At 43.9% G+C, this 13830-nt stretch overlaps 1 protein-coding gene and 1 long non-coding RNA gene across 7 annotated transcripts in view; one reads left to right on the top strand and one right to left on the bottom strand.

Moving 5' to 3' along the window:
* TSPAN9 (tetraspanin 9) overlaps positions 1 to 13830 on the top strand; it is a 575797-nt gene that overhangs the window by 93080 nt on the left and 468887 nt on the right. The gene's annotated exons all lie outside the window — the stretch shown is intronic.
* On the bottom strand, positions 5156 to 8887 carry LOC143963215 (uncharacterized). The gene is made up of 3 exons (XR_013270913.1): positions 8420 to 8887; positions 5854 to 5975; positions 5156 to 5740 (listed from the first exon to the last, which is right to left on the bottom strand). It is a non-coding gene; the product is annotated as an uncharacterized LOC143963215 (long non-coding RNA).

The following is a 13830-nucleotide window of genomic DNA, read 5'->3' as shown; positions in this document are numbered from 1 at the left end:
CTGACCTTCAAGGTACGGGGGCATTTTCCACTTTCAACCATGGTGAGGAAACACTTCAATTTTCATTGGGTTTCTTTTCTTGCCATTGTTATTATTTTGTTTCATTTCATTATCATTACTATTACTGCAAAAATAATGTTATTATATAGAGCAGTCCCGGGTGTACAAAACACAAATGCTTATTCTTTTCTTTATTCCTTTATCTACAACTTACTGTTCACACTAACGTGCCATAGGGTGTAGATATAATAAATATTACTAGGAGTTCCCTGAGACCTGAAGGTTATTTCAAGGGTTTCTCCATGGTAAAAAGTTTGAGAAAGTCTATTGTAGACATACAGTAAGGTACTGGGTATAAATTGCAATAACCTGCTTTTTCACATAGTTTGACATTAGCAAACATTATGAAATTAGCAAACATGAACAGAAAGTTTCTCAGCATAATCATGTTCTAGGGTTTGTCATGAATAAAGCATTCTTTGTGACTGTGGCAGGACGCGCTTATCGCTCACCCTTTTAGAAAATAACTGGTCGGAGTAACTTTTTTTTCCTTTTTGTTTGAACGTTTCCTGTACATACAGTACTGTTGCAGAATTTGAATTTAATAAAGAAAAATAAATCATCCAAATATATTCTGTAGCTGTTGTATTAAAATAAAGCAAGCATGTCAAACTCACATTAAACAGCAGACTCTACTAAGAGGGAAGATCTTCTAGTGGCATGTTATATACATTGGGGGTCATGCCTACTAAGATTTTAGGATTTAGGTATTTAAAATGTAATATATTGCGGATTATAAATTCTTAGATGTTGCAGCTGCGTTTGTTTTATTTTTCGTGCTAAAAACATTTTCTGTAGGTACCGAAAAAATCCTGTAGTCCCTCATGGAAATTCTAAGTCCTTGTTGCATCTTGTAGTGAAATTTGTGCACCCCTCAATTTATGGAAATGAGGAGAGGGGGAACATAGGTGTGCGCAGCCTATTGCATTAAGGTGTGCACCCCAAAGCTCAAACACACATATCTTTCTCTGCAGCCTAAGCTGTGATTACAGGTCCCCAGGCTCTGTGAAGCCACATAGTTACATAGTTAATCTGGTCGAGAAAAGACACAAGTCCACCCAGTTCACCCAAATGAAAGGGAAGTGCTCTGTGCTGGACACCTTCTTGTTCATTCACAAACTGAAGCATAGTAAACCCAGTGTACTATGCCTCAGTTATGAATGAATACAGTGAGCGAGTGTGTTCATTTTGTTCATTTGAAATAGGAAGGTGTCAGTAAATAAATCAGAACTTTGCTCTCCATCCTGAAGCATCCCCTGCAACAGCTGGGGGAGAAAAGAGGAGGAAGGCCAGCGGCACTGCAGGGGGTGCAACATGGGGGAAGCCCAGGCAGTAGGCGGAATTGGCACTACACAGAGTGATGCACACCTATGTAGGGGAAGTAGTCCAGGTCAGAAAGGTAGTCTAGGATCACAAATCCTCTACTGCATAGATGCAGTGCAGTGAGTGAGGGTTGTCACCCTAGGACAGAAAAAGTGTTTTAGCAGAATGACCAGTAAAATAAAAGAAAAAAAACCCAAAGAAATGTAGCAAAATTGACTACAATTGTAAAGCACCGTATTCTGGGTCTTTCAAAGGCTCACCTGTCCCTCTAGTGCTCAGTGTATCAGGTGACATCATATTTGTGTGCCCAGGGGAAAGGACTGTGGGATGAGTGGTTCTCCTGCCAGATAATTGCTATACCTGATTTTGTGTCTGGACTACATATGCCATGGATCTTTGCTGCTGTTAGGAAGATTGCTGGGAGTAGCTATAAAAGAAGCTGGGCACTCTCTTCCTTCCAGACCTGATGCAAGACGGACCACTCCGTGGAACACAGGAGTGGAGGTCGCGGCCTACTACACCGTATTCACACCACTACACCTAATAGGATTACAGTTAACAAGCTCCCACGTACCGGTGAAGAAGAGCAGATCTGCAACATGGACTTTATTGTCATTACTGATAAAAGGGCCCTCTCCTTATATTATCATTCTTAAAACTGCTCTCCCTCCTTCTGATAAGAGTATAGGCTGGCCAGATTCCATCTCTTTCAAAGTGTCAGTAAGTCAGCTAGCTGTAACATCGTTTTAGGAGGTAACACTATTTCTCAAGGAAGTGTTTATTTATATACTATATAATCTTTATTAATATTGTCTTGTGCCTTTTTAGAGGAATTATTTTGCTGAGTTGGTGCTGTTGCCAAAACTCAGCAAATCTATTACACCCCCCCCCCCCCCCTTTATAACAACCTTCTTCTTTATTGGTTCCAGTAAAATATTCTATTCTTAGAACCTAAATATGTAAAGTGTCTGCTTTATTACTCTACAGCAGAGATCTCCAAACTCCGGCCCTTCAGCTGTTGTGGAACTACATGTTCCATAAGGCATTGTAAAACTCTGACATTCACAGACATGACTAGGCATGATGGGAATTGTAGTTCCTGACAAGCTGGATGGCTATAGTTTGGAGACCCCTGCTCTACAGCATACAAGGATGTCTGAACCCAGAGTATCAGGTGGGTTGGAATGTTCACTAGGTCATGGTCGTGCAGAAGAGCAGGTAATTCTAAGCAGTCCTCTAGGGGGCCGTGCTACAGAACGAAAACGAATGACATTACATTTTTGTTTTTGGGTTTAGATAAGCTTTTAAAACTGGACTGTGAAATAAGCAACTATTGTCCAGATACAAGAGGCATGTGTATTCTTGCTTGAACCTTAGTATGTTTCATGTATTTCTTCCAGATCTGCCTACTAATGTGAAACTTTGCCTGTGTGTAGTAGCTTCCTGTAATAAAGACCAGTCACTGATGCTCTCTCTCTTTGTACAGGGTGACTGGTCTTGTATCCATCCCTTCCGGTAGTTTTCTACAGGCAGCATGTAGTGGGTGGACCTGCTGGGTCCCTCCCAAAGCTCAGCTCTCTAGCTATGTACAGGCAAATCCACTCTGCATTACAAGTGCACTTGAAAGTGCAGTTGGAAGGGCAGTCACTGTATATCTGAGGGGAAGATCTGAAATCAGGGGAAGCTCTGCTGATTTTATCATCCAATCATGTGCAAGTAAAAGTGCTGTTTTTTATTTTTCCTTGCATGTCCCCCTCAGATCTACAGTGACTGCACTTCCAAGTGCACTTTCAAGTGCGCTTGCAGTACATTTGTAGTGCAAAGTGGATTTGCCTTTAGTAAATCATCCCCCCTGTACATTCAAAGTGAAGCTTTACCTCATTTGCTAAAGCGGAGGGCCACCCTAAAAAAAAAATAGCATTAATATTCTTAAAAAATACTTACCAGAAACCCCTGTTGCTAGGCAGCCTTCCTAATCCCTAATCTGCCTCTTCCTACTCCACGGTGATCTTCGGTCTTCTCTCCTCCTCGTGTTGGCTACTGGGGAATGGGGCGCGCTGTACAAAGCCTTGCGTGACTCGTGCATGCGCAGTAGGAAACGGGCAGTGAAGCCGCAAGGCTCCACTGCTTGTTTCCCTTAGTGAGGATGGTGGCAGGACACAATACGAGGGACGTTTCGGCCTCGGTGGGGGGTGGGGCAACATCACGGGCGCCCTGGACAGGTAAGTGTCCTTATTAAAAGTCAGCAGCTACATTGTCTGTAGCTGCTGACTTAAAAAAAAATTATCTGCTGGAACACCCCTTAAGTTCTGGAGCAACTGGACTTACAGAGTTTGCAAAGTGCACAGTCTATTTGCCTTTAGTAAATCAACCCCTTTGCATCCAGGGACAGCTGTACTGGCCATGTAGAAATTGACTGCAGCTGATTGGCCAGTTTGCATGTGAGCATAGCACAGAGTACTGTTGCATCCAAAGGCAGAGTTTAGTCGCATCTCAATGCTGCAATCCAGCCTCCTCCAACCCCCCCATGTAAATGTAGCTTTAATGTGCTGTTATTTTTAATATATGTCTGCCTAATGCTGAATGCAGTACATGCCCATGATAAATTATTTGTAATACCCATGATCTCCAGTGCAGTTACTCCATGCAGCTTGGTAAATAGCCCATTCCTAGCCTGCTGATTGGACAATGGAGGGGCAGCAGGACTCTCCACCTAAAGGCCTGTTCATACTGGGGGTTATTCACCAAAGGCAAATCCACTTTGCACTGAAAGTGCACTTGGAAGTGCAGTCACTCTAAATCTAAGGGGTAGATCTGAAATGAGGGGAAGCTCTGCTGATTTTATCATCCAATCATGTGCAAGCTAAAATGCTGTTTTTTATTTTCCTTGCATACCCCCCTCGGATCTACAGCGACTTTACTTCCAAGTGCACTTTAATTGCAAAGTGAATTTTCCTTTAGTAAATAACCCCCACTGTTACATTGACAACAGTGTGCAGAGCAATACAGTAGAATTAGTTCAAGGTGCTGCCCTTTTCTCCCACAGACTAAACCTGTGCATTATATTACAGGAAGCTAATATAAAGGCAGTATTTAGAGACTTATAGAAGCTTGATTTAAAACTCCTCTTTTTTTTAAATAAATACATAACAGGATTTAGTGGCCTGTTTTTACATCTGCCTGGAGTTTAGCTTTAAGCCTCATATTAAGTACGGTACATGACCCCTGTAAACAGCGGAAAGATCAGTAGCAGAATGCACATTGTTTAGAAAGCTACTGAATTATTTCCACTTCCTTGATGGCCGTTTATAAATCTGCCACTTGACTTAGATATCTGACCATCCCTTCTAAGCTATCTTCCTGCTATGTTACAGTCAGATGAAAGCAAGTATGGTCGCCCTCTTTGAACGGCCCTCTTTGTTTGTCCGCATTTGATTGCGATCCAGAGTAACATTTGTCACATTAATGGGAATGCATAATTTCACGGTGAGATGATCCGCTCGTTTGAACAGTCATTCGCTGTAATTAGCGGGCGCAGTCGCCCAGGAACATCCCCTGTGACTGCTAATTCTTTCTCTTGTAAATCCCTCACTTGGGGAAATTGTCATAACAGTGATATAAAAATAAATGCACAAATAAATCATTATGTTTACATCCATTTTATCCGCGGGGCATTTACATTAGACATTTCAAGGAACATGACTGGGATGGGGCACCTGCTGCTTAAATACACACTATAACACAATATTAAATATTTATTATTTTGGTCATATAAAGTATACCTAAACCTCTATCTCTAAAATCTCATTTATACTTTAACATATTAATGTAATTTGAAAAAATATTTTAATATCTTTACATCTGCGGCTTTCAGGAGAATAATTCCTGGTGATCCTGCCTTAAAGGTCATTGTCAAGCACTTTCTTTATAGGGTGATTACTGTCTCACAGTGGTGCTCCTGAAGCATGACCCCTGATGCGTGGCTTTGCCAGTGCACATTAGGCAGCCGCGGCCAGCCGTCGTCTTGATTTCGTGATGATCTTATGGCTTCATCCCTTTTTTTTACTGTGTAGTCCAGCCTTTCTCAACCTTTTCAACACTGAGGAACCCTTGAAATATTTGAGAAAGGAGAAAGGGGATTTTTACAGTGCTAGTGTATTGAAAGTACAATAATAAAAATTATACATAAAACAATTGATTTTATTATTAATTATTATTTTTTTTTTACATTTGCAATCATTGCATAGTTACAAAAATAACAAAGAAGACTGGTCCACATAGTACAGAGGGTGGGAAAAAAGGTTGCAGTCATCTATCCCGACATGTTTCGCAACAGCTTCCTCAGGGGATATGCAAGCTAATAACAAACAATAACACAAACAAATTTACAATTAATGCATTCAATATAAAACAACACGATTTGATTTTTTAAAATATTATTGCCACATCTAGGTCCTCATAGGGGCTTACCCTCCCTTCAAATCCACCGTCCAATGAAAGAAACACCTCACAAGTTGGAAAAAAGTGTGTACAGGGTTGCCCCTCCAATCAATGGGGTGGAACGGCTTAGGAGGGCATAGACAGGAGCCAATCTGGGTGATGGTGAAAAAATATAATAAAAATTCATGAAAATATGTCTAAGGTACATGGTGTTATTAAACACCTAAATTAACAAGAAAGGGTAGAGAAAAATAAATAAATAAATTCCTTCCTCTCTCTTTCCCTTTTTTTTTCTTTTTTTTTCTTTTCTTCCTTCCCCTTTCCCTCCCCTCCCCCTTTTCCCTCCCCTTCTTCCCCCCTCTCTCCCTCCCCTCCCTTTCCCCTCCCTCCCCTCTCCCTCCTTCCCTTCCTCTTTTTCCCTTCTCTTTCTTTTTTTCCCTTCCTATAACAATCAGGTCAATTCAATAATTCCCAATAATCGAGGAGAAGAGTATGGGTTGCAACAGTTGCGGTAAAAATATACCAAGTAGTAATATATTAGGGATTAGAAGCATCCCATAATTAACAAATAGCAATTAGATAGGATGTAAAATAGTTATGCCACCTGGTAACCGGCGAGCATTGCTCGGTGGACTACGTAAGGTACACTGTGCATACAGTGGCCTTATGGGAAACGTAGTCCGATAGTGATCCATTGCTGAGGGCGGTAGGACCATCCTTTAACCTAACTGATCCTATCTGAGCCTAGTTGACAATACATGTATTGAACCCATGCTTTGAAAGTTTTAACGTTTGTGAGTGCAATGTTTGATGGTTTTTTAATTTAATAAAGCACCTTGTTTGTTTAATGGAATTACACTATATGTGTTTTTCTTTGTAATTATCCTTCTTTCGGAGATCGAGTGGTGCGGTATATGAAGGGGAAGGAAACCTGCATTTACACCCAACAGGATTTCTTGATAAGATCTGTGAAACCAGCTGAGTCTGGTAAGAGAAATACCTAAGGGGGTCTTCTCACTGGCACCGACTTTCTGCGGTGTTTGCATGTGTGCACGCGTGGAGGTGTATTCCGGGAAATGGTGCAATATATGTCAAGAGTTTAACGAACTATGTTGAATTACTGCGATACTCACCATCAAGCGCTAAAATAATTTTTAGACGAACTGTTTTTAGATAGACATAAAATGAGACCTAGAGTTTGTAATCTATTTAACATATATACATTGTGAATTTATATGATTATGAATTTAATGAGGAAGTATTTTACTATTGATTGCACACTATTGTGATTGCCTATAATTAGACTATTATGCGCTGTTTTTGACTCTCTTCTAATGGATTGATTCATCTTTGGATGTGTTGATTTATTTTTTTAGAGTTTTTTGTACAATATAGTGAAATACAGTACAACTCCATCTGACTACTTAGATGTTGAATTTTAAAAGCAGCAAACTTCTGTCAGATTAGCAAACCTGCATGATGAGCAGGGTTGCTGCTGCTTTTAAAATTCAAGATCTAAGTAGCCAGACGGAGTTGTAAGTCCTGTATTTCACTATATAAACTGATTTTACTGTTATAAATATGTGTAAAATGCAAAACTCCGGTGGGTGTAGCAACATGTCCGCTTTACCCCTTCTTAAGGCCCATAGACACGATCAGACTTTTTGACAACAAACATGCAAATTAGCTGTTTTGGAGCAACATCCGACTGTGTGTACGCTCCATCGGACAAACTTTTTTTCATCGGACTTTTGTTGGCTGTGCGAACGGACAAACTTTCTGGCAACAAAAGTCCGATGGAGCAAAGTCTGATCGTGTGTACAGAAAACCATAGGACTTTTGTACAAAGTACAAACAGGCATGCTCAGAACCAATGCAAAAGATCAGACAACAATACAGAAGTTGACCAAGGGTGGCGGTAAAGAGCAGAAAAACCACGTGATTTGGTGAAAGTTGGCTGAAAAAGTCCTGCTGTGTGTATGCAATACAAGTTCAGGGCCGACGCCCTTTGTACAAAAATACAAGGGAAAGTTTGTACAAAGTCCTATCGTGTGTATGAGGCTTTAGTGTATCCTTACTGTGGACGAGTGTGGGGTGTACCAAGAAGGCAGCGACGGAACGTTACTTCCGTAGCAAACTGTGATGGGTCGCCGAATGTGTTGTTACACCGCTGAGAGGACCTGAGAGCCGCCGAGATACACAGGACTCGGCGGCGCCATTTTTAAACTTCAAGGCTGCAAATGACAAGGCTACACTGACAAGGCTGCAAATTACACTGGACAAGGCTGCAGATGGATGGGCAAGGCTGCAGATGGACACTGATAATGCTGCATCGATGGGCATTTAAATGTCCTTAAAATTCCCTCCTAAATTGGGGTGCGTGTTATACGCTGCCACGTGTTATACGCCGATAAATACGGTAATGTATAGAAGGTAGGGCCCGAAAGTCACTCAAGCCCAGAGGCCCCCACCACCCTAAGTCCTGCCATGTGTAGGTGTGATGGTCAGCTGTCCACATATGTTTGGCTTTAACATGTATATGTCATTACAGACTGTGGCAGCCTAGGAAGGTAGTCTTCTTGATAAATTATCCTACCGTTTCCATGATGTTGAGTAGTTGTGCTGGTGCTCCTTTGGAACAATGAAAGCTGCCTTGAGGCTTTCCATATGCTGTCATTTTGTTCTGTATGACTGTACTTCTAGCTCTTTCCTTAAACTTTGTGCTGTGATTTATGTCAGCATTTTACATTCTAAATACTCAGCACGAAGTCAAAATGTTCTGTGTTTTGTAGTTATGATAACTATGAAGTGTGATTGCAAGAACAGGCAGGCTGTGTACTTAGCGTACGTCTCGGAGAGAAGATCCAGCTGCTTGCAGATTCATCTTCTTTCAGAGCTGATGACTCCAGAAGCTGTAGTATTAAAGGAAAAATTCAAACTGAAACTTTCTTTTTTTTAGCAAGAGGAAAAGTGCCACATCTCCTGCAATAGTCATTTATACAAATGTTGCTAAAGAGTCAGTCCATCCATAAGTGGTATTTCAATTAAAGTTGGGTGATGATGGTCCGAGTCACATGTTTTCTAGCTTTGTAAAGTGTTACATTTTTCTTGTCATGTGACAATGTAAGTAAAATTATTTTAGTTGCTTAAAACAAACCTGTGACTCGGCTATGGACTTTTAAATATTCTTCACAATCAGTAAACAAGCTGTAAAGAGGAACTGACCTGTGTATGTTTTTGACACATTTTGAAATGTTTAGCAAAAGTCAGCAATATTCTTAAAGAGGTTGTAACCCTAAAAAAAAAGATCGTGTTCCCTTAATAGCAGATTAAAAAGTGCTTGTGCTGTCTAATCTGTCCCTTTCAATGCTTAAAAAAACCTGGTTGATCCTGCCTGTTCTTGTGTCCCCTAATAATAATAATAATCATGTCTGCTGATCCATTATACTGTGGTCAGGTTATGTGCCTCTGCCATCCTGCTGCTCTTCTCTCTTCCCCCTCCATCCCTGCCTCCTGCGTGTGCGTGAGCCAATCTCTTCCCTGCCCCTGCCCTCCTGCCACTATTAGAAGCTGGCAGTAAAGTTAAAGAAAGATTACTGCCAGCCCCTCTGTTCTACCAAGCCATACTGCACCGTGTACGTGTTTCTATAAAATTATGCCTCTAAATACCTTATTTCAGTTCATTTCTGGACACTCTAACCTCAATATAAGGGCTACAGCAGGAGGGGCTGAGCAGACAGCACAGTGGTCACGTGACCTCCCCAGCTGACATCATAAGGAGATCTCGGCCCCTCCCGCTGTAGCCCTTAGATCGGGTTAGTAGAGCGGCCGGATGTCATGTGACTGGACAGAAACTAAATTAAATAAAGTATGGAAGCATCATTTTGTACAAACATGTACACAGTATAATATGGCTTGGTAGAACAGAGGGACTGGCAGTAAACTTTCTTTGAGTTTAAAACTAATTTAAGCTGAACTCTGGACTGGAGAAAAAATTACTCTTGCAGTGGATCCCCCTCTGTACCTCAAGGGTTAGTTACTTGTTTTGTCTGAGGGAAAGGAATAAGGTTAGATACTTTTTGTTCTTCACTACCACAGCTTTCTCAGTGCTGCACAACCAGTCTTCAGAAGCACTTTACTGCCTGACCAGTTGCAGCTCTCTGTATACAGGGTAGGGCCAATGGTCCTGCATTGTACATGAGAATCCTGAGGGTGATGACATTTCTTACAACGAAAGAACATGGAGTCATATCGAAGTTCCAGACCACTATATATTATCACTTTTTGGTAGATTTCTCAGGAAGCATTGAACTTTATGATTTTTAGTTATGTATTAGCTACATTTAGTTGTTTTTTAGGAATTGTGAAGAAAATGTAGACATATGATTTTACACTTATGCACTTGATTTGTGAACTATTATGAATTTTGAGGATTATGAGGCACTTTATCATTTTTATTGGTGCTTAAAAGGTATACGCACCTATGAATTTATAATTCACCTTATTTATCAATAGTGATGGACGAACTTCCGACGGGACGTTTCGCGAAAGCGAAATGCGAACGGACCCAAACGTTCGCGAAACCGAACGTTCGCCGCGGGCCCCATTGACTTCAATGGGAGGCGAACTTTGCAAACCTTCATGTCGAATTTGCGGCCACGTGGTAATTATTAGGGGGTAAAACGTAGTCCCACCATCTGGACAATGACATAATACATGTATGAGGTGAATTTGGGATCGATAACTACAAGCATTTTTATTTTATTTGGGAAATTGTTCTAACAATTCAGGACTATGGAGCTAATGAAGGCAATGGAGGAGAGGGAAGGTCAGGGACCAGGGTAGGCAAAGAAGAGGGTGCAGGAGATGATCACCAGCAGCGTGACATACCGGAATGACACATGCACCGTGATAGAGGCATCTGACAGCAGCACCGTAATACAGAGCACTGACAGCAGCACCGTGACATACAGCGCTGACAGCAGCACCGTGACATACAGCGCTGACAGCAGCACCGTGACATACAGCGCTGACAGCAGCACCGTGACATACAGCGCTGACAGCAGCACCGTGACATACAGCGCTGACAGCAGCACCGTGACATACAGCGCTGACAGCAGCACCGTGACATACAGCGCTGACAGCAGCACCGTGACATACAGCGCTGACAGCAGCACCGTGACATACAGCGCTGACAGCAGCACCGTGACATACAGCGCTGACAGCAGCACCGTGACATACAGCGCTGACAGCAGCACCGTGACATACAGCGCTGACAGCAGCACCGTGACATACAGCACTGACAGCAGCACCGTAAGCAGCCCCAGGAGGAAGTCAGCACAGCACAGGGATGGTGTGATCCCCTCATAATAAGAACCCCCAGGAGGAAGTCAGCACAGCACAGGGATAGTGTGATCCCTTCATAATAAGAACCCCCAGGAGGAAGTCAGCACAGCACAGGGATATCATAAGCAGCCCCAGTAGAAATATGACACCGCTCAACCTCTTCAAAGAGGAGGGTAGGGGCATATAGTACGGTGTGCTTTTTTGGGTCAAGGAAGTGAGCCAAATGAATTAAGAAGGTCTGTGTGCTTGATTAAAAAAATAGTTTATAGACATATACATGGTCTACTGGTCACATGTGTTGAATTCCTCCGAGATCCATGCCTCATTCATTTTTAGAAATGTGAGGTAGTTAACACTGTGGTGAGCTAGGCGAGTACGCTTATCGGTCACAATCCCCCCTGCTGCGCTGAACGTCCTTTCGGACAGGACACTGGATGAGGGGCAAGCCAACAGTTCGATTGCAAATTGGGCAAGCTCTGGCCAGAGGTCAAGCCTGCCCACCCAGTAGTCTAGGGGTTCATCACTCCTCAGAGCGTCCACATCGGCCGTTAACCCAATGTAGTCGGACACCTGACGGTCTAGGCGTTCCCTGATGCTGGATCCGGATGACACCTGTCGATGGGTCGGCTGAAAGAATGACCTCATATCCGAAGTCACCAACACATCTTCAAACCGGCCTCTTCTTGCAGGCGCTGTTGGATTGGTACCCGCAAATCCTTCTCTGGGAGTGGGAATTGCTCCTCTGCCAGCGCACGCAAAAGCAGAATGCAGCATTTCTCGAAGCAAGGCCTGGAAGTGCTGCATTCTGACAGCCCTCTGCGACGGCGGTAACATTTCCGCCATTTTGTGTTTGTACCGGGGGTCTAAGTACGTTGCCACCCAGTACTGGTCCTTGACCCTCATGCTTTTTATACGGGGGTCCCTATTAAAACACTGGAGCATGAAGGCCCCCATTTGCACTAAAGTGGAAGCGGTGTGGTGGCCTGGCTCCTGCTCATCATCCAGGATAATGTCGTCCTCTTCATTCTCCTCTCCCCATCCTCGCACAACAGGGATCCCAGAAAGGTTTAAAGCATGCTCTTCTTGCTCCTGCTCATCCGCCCCGGCACCATCCTCCTCTGACTCCTCATCAGACTCCTGTTGTTGACTTGTCTCAGATAGAGTAGCCCCCCCTGGGAATTCATCCAGCATTGCGACTTCCTCATCTTCCCGCTCCTGCTCCTCCACAGCCTGATCAATGACACGACGCAATGCACGCTCCAGAAAGAAGGCATAAGGTACCATGTCACTGATGGCGCCATGGCTGCGACTGACCAGTTTGGTGATCTCCTCAAATGGCCGCAGAAGTCTGCATGTGTCGCGCATGAGCAGCCACTGGCGCGGTGAAAAAAAACCCAGCTCCCCAGAACCGTTTCTTTCGCAGAGTTCATACAGGTAGACGTTAACTGCACGTTTCTGCTGGAGCAGCCTATCAAGCATATAGAAGGTTGAGTTCCATCGCGTCGGGCAATCGCAAATAAGACGTCTGACCGGCAGATGGTGTCGCCGCTGAATGTCAGCAAGGCGAGCCATGGCCGTGTAAGATCTTCTGAAATGGGCCGAGATTTTCCTTGCCTGCCGCAAGATGTCCTGGACCCCAGGGTATTTGACAAGGAATCGCTGCACGACCAAGTTTAAGACGTGTGCCATGCACGGCACGTGCGTGATTTTGCCCTGTTTCAATGCGCTAAGCAGATTGGCACCGTTGTCACACACCACTTTACCAACTGTCAAATTGAGCGGTGTTAGCCACTCATCTGCCTGTGAACGCAAAGCTGAAAGGAGTGCCGGGCCAGTGTGGCTCTTTGCTTCCAGGCACAACAGACGCAGCACGGCATGGCAACGTCTCACCTGGCATGTGGAATAGGTTCTGGGGAGCTTGGGCGGTGCAGTGGAAGAGACGCTAGCAGCGGAAAAGGAGGAGGCAGCTGAGGAGGAGAGGGAGGAGGATGGAGTAGGAGGAGGAGAAGAAGAGTCAGGCCTGCATGCAATCCGTGGCGGTAAAACCAAATCTACACGGGTGCCACGGGTTACATGCTTGACGGCCGTCAGAAGGTTCACCCAGTGGGCAGTAAAACTGATATACCTTCCCTGCCCGTGTTTGCTAGACCACGTGTCTGTGGTCAGATGTATCTTGGCACCGACACTGTGTGCCAGAGATACATTCACTTGCCGCTGAACATGGCCATATAGCTCTGGGATGCCCTTCTCTGAGAAATACTTCCTTCCTGGGACCTTCCATTGTGGTGTTCCAATGGCCACAAATTTGCGAAAGGCCTCCGAGTCCACCAGTTTATATGGCAGTAGTTGGCGGGCTATGAGTTCTGACAAGCCAGCCGCCAACCGTTGGGCAAGAGGGTTATCCGGCGTCATCATTTTTTTACGCTCAAACATTAGGCCCACGGAAGCCTGCCTTTTTGCAGAAAAATGTGAGCTTGGCGTGATGGAAGGTGGAGTGGAGGACAATTGTGAGGAGAGAGGAGAAGGAGAAGTAGAAGACGAGGCTGGACGGTGAGAGCCTGCAGTGTGGCTTTGTGTGTTCCGTTGCTCCCACTGGGCTCGGTGATGGCTGCTCATGTGCCTTCTTAAGGCGGTCGTCCCTAGGTGAGTATTGGGCTTACC

Source organism: Lithobates pipiens, unplaced genomic scaffold, assembly GCF_037356315.1.
Source record: "Lithobates pipiens isolate NorthernLeopardFrog02 unplaced genomic scaffold, aLitPip1_a1.2 Scaffold_8, whole genome shotgun sequence".
Taxonomy (NCBI): domain Eukaryota; kingdom Metazoa; phylum Chordata; class Amphibia; order Anura; family Ranidae; genus Lithobates; species Lithobates pipiens.
The sequence above is the reverse complement of the archived record's forward strand: the minus strand, read 5'-3'. Positions and strand labels throughout refer to the sequence as shown.